Genomic DNA, 10,690 nt, shown 5'->3' on the forward strand with positions numbered 1-10,690 from the left:
TTTCTCAGCAGTGAAAAGACAGACGTAGCTAGCAAGCAAGCAAGCAAGCAAGCAAGCAAGCAAGCGAGCAAGCGAGGTGGACTGGAGCTCCTTCTCTGGTCTCATCTCTCATCCATCTGTGTGTCTGTCTGTCTTGCTCTCCCCCTCCCCGTCTCCATCCCCGTGCTCCCTCTGTGCACTTTCCTGCGTCTCGACTCTCGGCAAGCAGGCCGGCCCCCTTTTCGGCTCCCGTGCGTTTTCCCTCCAAAAAACTTTTTTCAGCCTTTTCCCAGGGAGGCAGGCGTGGCGTGGCGTGGCGTGTGTGTCCGTCCCCGCAGGCGAGCCCCTTTCGACAGCTGGGCGTTTTCCCTCCAGAAAACGTAGTATATTCTTTTTTTTCCAGCAGGCAGGCAGGCAGGCAGGCGTGTGTGTGCGCGCGTCCCCGTCCCTCCCTCCCAAGAGAGCTGCCCCTTGCCTCTGCCCGCAGGTGCTGGCGCTCGGCTTTCGCTTGCAGCTGGTTGGGCACAGCTGCTGCCGGTGGGAGGGGCCTAAGCTAAGGAGGCCGGGTGGCTGGCGCCCCCTGCGGCCGCGGTCATTGTTGGGCCGTTGACAGAAGATCAAAGAGCAGGGCCCCTGCCCGGGACTGGCAGGAAGGCAGGCAAGAGAGGGGGAGCAGAGTCTGGCGGCAGGCCCTGGCTGCAGGGAGGCCGGCAGCTGTGCGGGTCCCGGGCTCCAGAGGAGTCGGCCTGCGCCCTTGTGCGCCAGCGGAACGCACGCGCGTCGGTCCGCGCCTTTGTGGGCATTGCTTCTCGGCCTTTTGGCTAAGGTCAGGGGTCGAGGGAGGGAGAATATTGAGAGGACAACACTCTTTTACCAAGGACACGGTTGGATTGCTTCGTTTTGGACCCCGGACTGTTTTTTGGATTTGCGCTTGGATTTTGGACCTTTGGACTTTGCTTTTCACTTGGGATAGCGCTGCACTCCACAAGCAGGCGGCGGGGAGATGTGCACAAGCGAAGGCGGATGGAAAAATGTGTGAGTACGAGAGTGGGGCCTGCAAGGCGACAACAAAAGGTGGGTGGTCGTCCATATGTTCAACCCGTTCGTGACAATCTTTGTACGTGGAGGTGCGGAAGGGCCCAGGTACCATCCACAGTCTGGACCGGGAAGCGCCGATATGAGGTCGAACTACGGCGGGATGACAGGACAAAGGACGGCTTCACCCACCCCCCGGGTACTTTCTCCATTGGATCAGGCAAGGGGTACCTTTATTACTGGGACCAGCCGGAGTTTTGCAGGAAGTGCCGAGGCTTTGGACACCACGAGGGGACGTGCACTGTCGAAGAGTGTGGGAAGTGTCACCGCCCGGGCCACTCCACACGGGAATGCCCAGTGAAGGAGTGCTCCCTGTGTGTTGTTCCAGCAGTGTAACCAGAGAGGCAAGAACCTGGTGAGAGACATCCAAGCCTGGGTACAGCGGCCAGAGGAGGTCGTCGAGGAGGAGGAAGACCAACCGGAGGGCGGCAGGGCCAACAGAAAAGGGGGGAAGCAACGGGAGAAGAGACAGGAGGAGGAAGGGAGGCAGGAAGAAGGACAAGCGGGAGAAGAAGAGGCGCGAGAAACCCCAGCTGGGCAGATGTGGTGAAGGGGACATGGCAACCAGTGGTAGAAGTAACACCTGCAGCGTCGGGACCGGTGGGAGAGGCGGAGGGGGCAACAACTCACCCCCCTAGGGAAGAAATTGCACAAGCGTACTCAAGTTGGGAGATGGCAGAAGGAGACACAGGAGAAGAAAAAGAAGACTGATGAAGGAGGAGACGAAGGAGAAAACCAGGAGGAGGTAACAGGCCTGGAAAAGATGGAGGAGGAGACGCTCCAGTCAGCTTCGAGTGACTCCAAGCCTGACGACACCGAGGACTCTCTGCCTCTCAGACAGGGGTCCGGACCAGCAATCTGCCCCACCTTCTCGGTGGCGCAGGACATGGACGATGGCAGCCCGATAGTCAACTGCCAGCCCGGCATGCTTACCCCCGAACAGGTTTACCCGTTCAGCCCCCTGGGGTCGATCCTCCTTATGGAGACCTCGGACAGCGACACCTCGGCAAGTACAGCAGGGGTAGCGAGCTCACCTGAGCCCAGCCAGGGAGAGGAAATGGAGAGTGACAGACCCCTCTTAGATCCATCATGACCCTCGTGGTGGCAACAGCCAATGTGAGGAGTTTGAGGAAGAAGTACAAGGTTTTTTCATACCTTTCCTCCAAGAAGTTCATCTCAAGGACCTCGACGACGTGAGGACCCTTCAGAAGGCGTGGAGGAAGGGTCCTTCGTGGTGGAGCGTTGGAGGGGTGAACTCTGCTGGTGTGGGTATCCTACGTGGTTCGCCAAGCTTCGCCGCCCAGACGTTTAGCTCAGTGATCCCCGGACGTCTGCTGGTGGTGGATGGCACCTGGAAGGGGACAAGGATCAGACTAATCGGCGTGTACGCCCCAGCAGACAGACGCCAGCAGGGCTCCTTTTTGAGAGATCTGGAGCCCTTGCTATATACCAACAGGGAGCTGATCATGGGCGGTGACTTCAATGTCGACTTAGGAGACTCGCACGGTGAGGGAGTTAATCTGCTGAGGTCCTTGATCACAGATTTCAGATTGCGAGACGGGTTTGATAACGTTGCACACCACACCTGGGACAACGGAAGAGGGATTTTCAGACACCTCGATTATATCCTCTCTACTGTAAAGTGGAAAGTCCTAAGCAGGCAATTGACCCCTACCTGGTTCTCAGATCATCAGTTGCTGGCAGTCTCATTTGGTGTCTAGGACCCGGGCTTCCAGGCTGGATACTGGAAGCTGAACAAGCAAGTCCTACTTGAGGCAAGATACCAAAGGAAGATGGAGGCAGTGCTAAGAGACCTTGAGAAGAGGAGAGAACTTTTCAGCTCCGCGGTACACTGGTGGGAATCTTGTAAACTCACCATCGCAACGGTTACCAAAAGATATTGCTGGATCCGGCAAAGACTGGAGGAACACCAGTGTACCCAACTCCAGGAGGAGCTTGAGGCACTGTACAGCCAGCTGAACCAGGGGGGCGCCTTCGACAGTGAAAGAATTGCGTACATCAGAGGCCTGCTTAAGGACAAGTGGCTGCAGCGAGCAAAGGACTTCCTCTTCAGGTTGCAGGGAGGGAGAAGAACGATGCTCGGCCCAGTTCTTCAGCGCCGTGAGAAGACAGCAAGACCGTTGTCTTCTCGAAAACATCCGGCGCGAAGACGGGACTGCAGCCACGGATATACCCGGGATGTTGAGGTGTGCCACAGGATTCTACAAAGCCTTGTTTTCCGAGAAGGAGATAGACTCGAGCACTAAGGACAGGCTCTTGGAGTGTGTGGAGAAGGCGGTGGAAGACCTGTCCGCACTGGTCGGTCCAGTGTCAGGGGCAGAGGTCCGAACAGCAATGCTGGGTTTGAAGAAAGGCACTGTCCCTGGAGTTGACGGCCTACCGACCGAGTTTTACCGCACCTTCTGGAGTCAGCTGGAGCCTTTCCTAGTGCAGGTCTTCGAGGTTCTGAACGACGGTGGTTTGGGCCTCTCTATGAAGACCGGAGTCGTCTCCTTGATTTTCAAGGAAGGAGACAAGGTGGACCTGGGCAACTGGAGGCCGATCCAGCTCCTGTGCACGGACTACAAGATCTTGGCCAGGGTGCTGGGCAGCCGCCTGAGAACCGTAATGCTGGCTGACCAGACATGTGGCATGGCAGGAAGAAAGATCAGCTGGACGCTGCAGCTGATCCGAGACGTCATCTCCTGGGTGGAGGACAGGAGCCTGCCGCTCATGCTGGTGAGCTTAGACCAGGCGAAGGCTTTTGACCGGGTCCATCACGGGATCCTGTGGGCACTCTTAGGGAAGAAGGGTCTGCCTGACAGTTTTGTCAGGTGGATCATGACTCTGTACAATGGCGCAATATCCCGGGTATGCTTTAACGGAGCATCCCCGTAAGGTGTGGTGTGCGACAGGGCTGTCCTCTCTCCCCCCTGCTGTACGTGATTTACATCGAGCTCCTGCTGGACCAGCTAAGGACGGATCCCGGAGTGGAAGGGATCTAAATGGCAGGTGGTGGGGGCAGGAAGCCAAGATCGCCGCTTATGCGGACGACATCACGCTCTTCCTAGGCTCTGAAAGAAGCCTGGGGAGGGCGCTGGACATCGTGGAGGCCTTCTCCAGAGGCACCGGCGCCCGACTGAACCACGCCAAAAGCCTGGTTAAACTGTTCCGGACCTGGCCATGTGAACCAAGGACCTTTGGAGGACTGACTAGGACGACGGGCCCAGTGAAAGTCTTTGGGGTCCTCTTCCACACCATGGACCCTGCGGGCTTGAACTAGGAGGCCAGGTTTAGAAGGATCAATCAAAAGCTGGGCCTTTGGAAGAAGCGGTCTTTGACCTGGATAGGGAAAGCGCTGGTGCTGAAGGTAGAGATCCTGCCCCTGTTGCTCCATCTGACAGTGGTATACCCCCTACCTGCAGGAAGAAGGAAGGAACTGGTGAGGATCATCTTTGGCTTTGTTTGGGGGCACTCGTACGAGCGCATTAGAAGAACAGACATGTGCAGACCCATCACGGACTGCGGCAGAGGGATTCCAGACTTCCCGGTGAAGCTGGACTGTGTCTTCGTCGCTGGCCTGTGCGTCATCCTGCACGATAACCCGCCCCACCTGTGTGGCCAGTTTGTGAGCCTCTGGCTCTTGACGAGCATGCAACACGACCCCGAAGGCGGAGCGACTCCCACTGCATTACCGCCACGCAGTGCAGTGGCTGCGGGCACACCCGGAAGTTAAAGGAGGAACAACTGCGCTGAGCCACAGGCTCATGTACAAGACTGTTCTGACAACGGAAAGGCCAGCAATCCTGGGTGTGCCCAGAGAAATCTGGCAGCAGGCCCAACCCAAGGGCCTGGACAAGAAGTTGAAAGACTTGAATTGGCTCGGCGTGTGGGGTCGGATGGCGGTCAGGTCCGTCATGCATGCGCATGGACTATCAAGGCAGAGTCAGTGCCCAAGACAAGGCTGCACAGGTGAAGAGACTGTGAACCATGTGTTTTGGGAGTGCGGGTTCGTGCAGAGGGTGTGGAGGACCAGCAGACACCTATACGCACATGTAAGTCTGGATTCCCCATTGTCACTGCGGATGGTGATGCGAGGAGTGCCCGGTTCCCGTAATTGGAATGCTAGCTTCCTGCTGTGGCTCCTGATCAGTCTCACGAAGATCTACATGTGGGAAGCACGGAATGAGCTGATCAGGAACGGTGTGGAGGTGACCATAGCAGGGATTCTGAGGAGAGTGAAAGCGGACGTGGTCCGAAGGATTCGATGGGACATTATGCGCTGGGGATTCGCAGCCGCAAGAGAGCGATGGTAGGACTTGATCACGTGGTGTTAAAGGTGGTGGGTAGGAAACAGTCTGATTTTTGTACTGTTTTTCTAATAAAAAAAAATCTGTTCTTATCAGTTTAATATCTGATACGTCCCCCATCGGGGGACCACATATTAAACAGATTTTTGGAACAGGGAGCTGGATCAGGAGCTTGCTCCATCCTCTCCACGCATCGGCCCGGTATTGTAGCACCTCCGGGAGCGGTGCACCACCTTCTCTCAGCGGTTAAAAGACAGACGTAGCTAGTTAGTGGGCAAGCAAGTGAGGTGGACTGGAGCTCCTTCTTCTCAGGTCTCGTCTCTCGTCCATCTGAGGAGCGGAGCCTTTTTGAAGGAGCGGAGGGAGTGGAAAGCGGCGGAGGCTTCCGGCCCGGGTCATCCTCAGGAGGGCCGGGGCGACGGGCCCTGCAGCTAGGCTGGGGAGAGGGCCAAGCATCAAATGGACAATTCGTTTCGGATGGAGGAAGGACACCGACATGCCTGGTCAGGAGCTGTTTGTGGAGCGCATGTTGATGAAGACCCTGGAGGTAACACCCCTTGAGGTCCTATGTGTGCAGGGGAATTGGCAGGAGAAATATTTTGATGTATCCTTTTGTGAAGAGCGATAATATAAGAAGGTGTCGGAAATTTGTGTGCAGAAACAGGATGCAGTATGTCAGAGACTTCGAGTTGCTAGGATTAGGCCAAGACGACACCCGCTGGATCATTGTTAATATGTATGATCCGTTTGTTACGGATGATGACGTTACAGCTTTCCTGGAGATGCATGTGGAATCAGCCGGTAGGCCTAAGAGGATAAATGACAGATACGGTTATTGGACAGGGAAAAGGCAGTATCAGGTGACCTTAAAAGCTAACGCGAATTATGAAGGGTTTTTCGCACCCCCCAGCATTGTTTGCCCTTGGGGAAAGCCGTGGGTACTTGTTCTATCGGGATCAGCCCCCATTCTGTAAGAAATGCCATGAAATAGGTCACCTGGAAAAATACTGCAGTACATCACGTTGCACAAGGTGTGGGGAGGAGGGCCACACAAAAAGGACTTGTAAGAAAAAGTCTGTTCTTTGTGTGGGGAGGATGATCATATGTACAGGAGTTGTCTAAGAAGAGACCTGACCTTTGTAGCGGCAATGAAGGGGAATGTAACCGATTTCATAGAAGAGGAGGAGGGTGACGAGGTTACAAATGAAGAGGAGGCTGGCTGGGAATTGGGGCGTGCAGAGGCACGAAAAATCAGAAGGAGAAATCGTAGAAGGGGAGTGGCAACCCAGGAGGTGGCAGGAGTCAGTAGAGAGTCTTGGGGCGTGGAGAGAGTGGAGAAGGATAAACCTCAGGGCGAACAGGCAGCAGGGCAGCTGGTGGAAGAGCAGTCTGGGATGCAGGTGGAGGAACAACCGGAGGAGGCTCCAGAGGATCCCGGCAGTAAGAAGCAGGGTGATGCAGAAGTGGGGAATCAGTAGGTAGACGATTTGGTGGTGAGTAGTTCAAAAGCCCCCCCAAGAGGCAGGGGGTAGAAAGTGATGAGCGTGCAATGTTGGAAGGGAACAAACCCAAAAAAAGAAAGGGCTCCGCTGGTGGAGGAAGGGGGTGGCAGTGAAGTGGAGGAGACAGGCACTTCGGAAGATCTAGGGCCTGTCTTGGAAGACCAGGTAGGTTCAGAAGGGATGGAAGGAACACTGCCACCAGGGCAGCAGGTGGAACCGTCGCAAACATATGGCATTTGCTCAGTACTGGTAAGTGGTGGACCTGACGAGAGCCCTAGTGCTTCCTGCGTTCCGCCTATCCCAGGAAGGACAGACGAGGTGGAAATGGGGCAAGAGGACGCAGGCCGGGCCGCGATGCTGGAGGAGGAGGGTATGTTTCCACATTATTTCTGGAATTAACCTGTGGCTGGAAAAGAGATGGATAGTGAGAACTTTGAAGGTCCATCATGACCCTCACACTTGCTACAACGAACGTCCGGGGTTTAAAGAGTAAAGAAAAGCGACACGCGGTCTTTGAAGAATTAGCCAAAAGAAGTTTTGATTTCTGTGTCCTCCAGGAGGCGCACTTGGTGGGAAGTAAGGACGCAGAGGTATTTCAGCAGGAATGGAAGAAGGGACGGTCTTGGTGGAGCGCAGGTGAAGTTCACTCCTCCGGGATAGGCATTCTCTGCGGTTCCCCTTTGTTCGTGCCGCACGAAGCAAGATCTATAGTTCCAGGCAGACTTTTAATAGTTGACGGTCGATGGGGAGATATACCACTGAGAATAGTGGGTGTGTATGTGCCGGCCGACAGGAGAATGCAGGGGGAATTTTTTTAAGGACTTGGAGCTAGTGCTCTACACAAATAGAAGCTTGGTGTTGGGAGGTGACTTCAATATTGATTTGGAGGGAGCACAGGGTGGTGGGACGAGTGCACTGTTGAAAATTAAAGACTTTAAATTAAGACTGGCTTGCTGGTTTTAAGCATCACACATGGGAAAACAGCCAAGGAGCCAAGGAGTTTCATACTTTGGAGTTGGAGATCCTGAGTAGAACGGTGGCGCCGACGTGGTTTTCAGACCACTTTTGGGTATCTGTGTCCTTCAAAGTTAAAAAAAAGAGGCTTCAGACACGGATATTGGAAGTTAAGCAGGTCTGTACTAGAGGACAGGGAATACAAGGTAAGAATTGGTCGCGTGTTGGGACACCTTTCTCAGATGCGTGGGAAGTTCTGGACAGCTGTAGAATGATGGGAGTACAGCAAACAAGTAATATCTAAGGTGTCAATCGACTATTGTGTTTCTAGACGGCAAGCCGAGAGGGAAGACCTGACTAGATTACAAAAGTGTTTGGAGCTCATGTATGAGGAGGCTAATTGCGGAGGAGATTTTGACCTGCGAAAGGCTAACAGGATAAGGGCATGTTTGCCCACTCAGTGGTTGCAACGAGCCAAGGATTTCCTTTTCAGACTAAGGGGTATCCAAATGGAGGAGAAGAACGAGCAATGCTCCTCACAGTTTTTCAGCCTGGTAAGGATACAACAGGAGAAAGTCTGCATCAAAAGGTTAGTGAAGAACGACGGGAAGGTGGTGGAGGACATAACTGATATGCTTGGTTGTGCTACTGAGTACTATGAAGAGCTCTTTGCAGAAAAAGAGGTGGACAAGGAAGTGCGGGGCAGGCTGATGGCTCAGGTACGTTTCCGAAGCTGTGAAAACAATGGCTTGGACAACCCGATAACGGCCAAGGAAATTAAGAACGCCATGTTGGGCCTACAGAAGGGGACAGTCCCTGGGGTAGACGGTCTACCCGTTGAATTTTACATTGTTTTCTGGAAACATTTAGTGTATTTTGTGTACAGTTTTTACAGAGATCCTTGTACTTGGCGAGATGAGCCCCTCGATGAAGACGGGTTTATTAACGCTGATCTACAAGAAGAAGGGCGATAAGGCTGACCTGGACAATTGGAGACCTCTACAGCTGTTATGTACAGACTATAAGATCCTCGCCAGGGTTTTGAGCATGAGGCTCAGGAACATCATGGCCCTTTTGGTGAAGGAAGAGCAGACATGTGCGGTGGCTGGCAGGAGGCTGGCCTGGAATCTGCAACTTATAAGGGACATACAGATGCAGCCATTCAAAATGCGCGGTAAAAACCCGCGGTACGGTAACCTACCCACAAGCCACCGCGGGGCACCGGAGCATACCGCAGGGCAAGTGATTGGCTGGCCAAAATGACCGACAGGGGCACTCGTGGTGCATTGGTTGGTAGTGCAAAGATTGAATCATTTAATGTCTTTACTGTGCACATTTTAATCCGCTTAGTTTTGAATATTTATATGGATTTTACCACTAAAGGGAAATTTTAGTAGCTGAGCATAAAAAGAAGAGGAGCATAACGCATCTGAAGGTCATAAACGATATTAATTTAAAACATTACTGTATGTATGTAAACTGTACTGTGTATGGCTGGTCTTGGTAGTTTAAAGAAAAAATACACACCAGTCTTCCATTTCTCCCTAAACATTTTAAGCATGAAAGTTTTATGAAACGGTACCCAAATATGCGATTGCTGTATAGAATGAATTTTAATTTAAAAAAAATATTTGACACGAACATTAAGCTGTTTACATCTTCCGCCTGAGAACAGTCACCCGTTGCTACCCAACGCAGAATGGTGATTGGCTGACACTATCTGACACCCCTCTGATTGGAGAAAAAAGACGTGCTGGTTTGCTATACCAGGAAGAGAATTTCTTTCAATTCTAAACGTGTATTTTAAAAGTTTAAGAAGTAAAAACCTTACAGCGTACACAGATTTCTAAACTGATCAGGATCGTTATCTTTGTCTTATGCATAATAATGTTCACCGCTCTGTCCAGCAAATTAATAATAAACTTTATTTTATATAGCGTTTTAAACGAATAAGTAATTAGATTGCTCATAAACCTAATCACTTGCTTTTTCTTTTTATTTAGGCTCAGATTACAACTATAGATCGAATTATTAATAACCATAATAACAACCAACCAACAAAAACAACCATATAAACATAATGGTGGTGCTGGACCTTCCAGTTTTATTTATTTATTTTTTAATCGCGTAACATAAACATATTACCGTATGCAAACTGTACTGTATACAATATGTACATGTATATTTAATGTCTTAACTGTGCCCGTTTAAGTATTGAATATTCATATCTAATTTTACCACTGAAGGGAAATCTTAACATAAACATACAGTATATGGCTGGTCTCGGTACTTTAAAGAAAAAAATACACACCGGTATTCCATTTCTCCCTAAACATTGTAAGCTTCGAAGTCTTTAACTAACGTGATACCGGAGTCAACAAGCATACTTTTAGAATTTGATTAAAAGGGAATATAATATGGAATCGCGTATCTCAAGAAATTAATAACGATATAATTATATTCATGTTGCAAAAGAACTGCAACGGACATAAAAACTCCCTTGCATGGTTTCATTACGACCAGAATCGGTCTTGAGATATTTTTAACTTGATTTACAGTATTTGAGAGGTATGTCTTAACACCGATACTACAGTGCTTAAGTACTGCTCACGTATATGTTTCTAGGTTTATATTATGCATTTCATACGGTCAAATTACTTTTGAGCAATAAGAAGCGAGAAACGGTATGCGTTTTACTTTCGTTTTGTGCTGGGACCCGTGGATTGATTAGAGATATCAAGTACATACAAGTCATTTTTTAAATGTTGTAGTTCGTCTTGAAAAAATGTTACGAGTACATCATCTATCAACAATTACACAGGTTCTGTTTCCATATTGCGGATTTTGGTT

General features: G+C 51.2%; 1 pseudogene; it reads left to right on the forward strand.

Moving 5' to 3' along the window:
* The first annotated feature begins 5,443 nt into the window (after positions 1 to 5,443).
* Positions 5,444 to 5,619, forward strand: LOC148647655 (U2 spliceosomal RNA; annotated as a pseudogene).
* Positions 5,620 to 10,690: the final 5,071 nt, after the last annotated feature.

Source organism: Lepisosteus platostomus, chromosome 15 (assembly GCF_059453375.1).
Source record: "Lepisosteus platostomus isolate fLepPlt1 chromosome 15, fLepPlt1.hap1, whole genome shotgun sequence".
In the NCBI taxonomy this organism is placed as follows: Eukaryota; Metazoa; Chordata; class Actinopteri; order Semionotiformes; family Lepisosteidae; genus Lepisosteus; species Lepisosteus platostomus.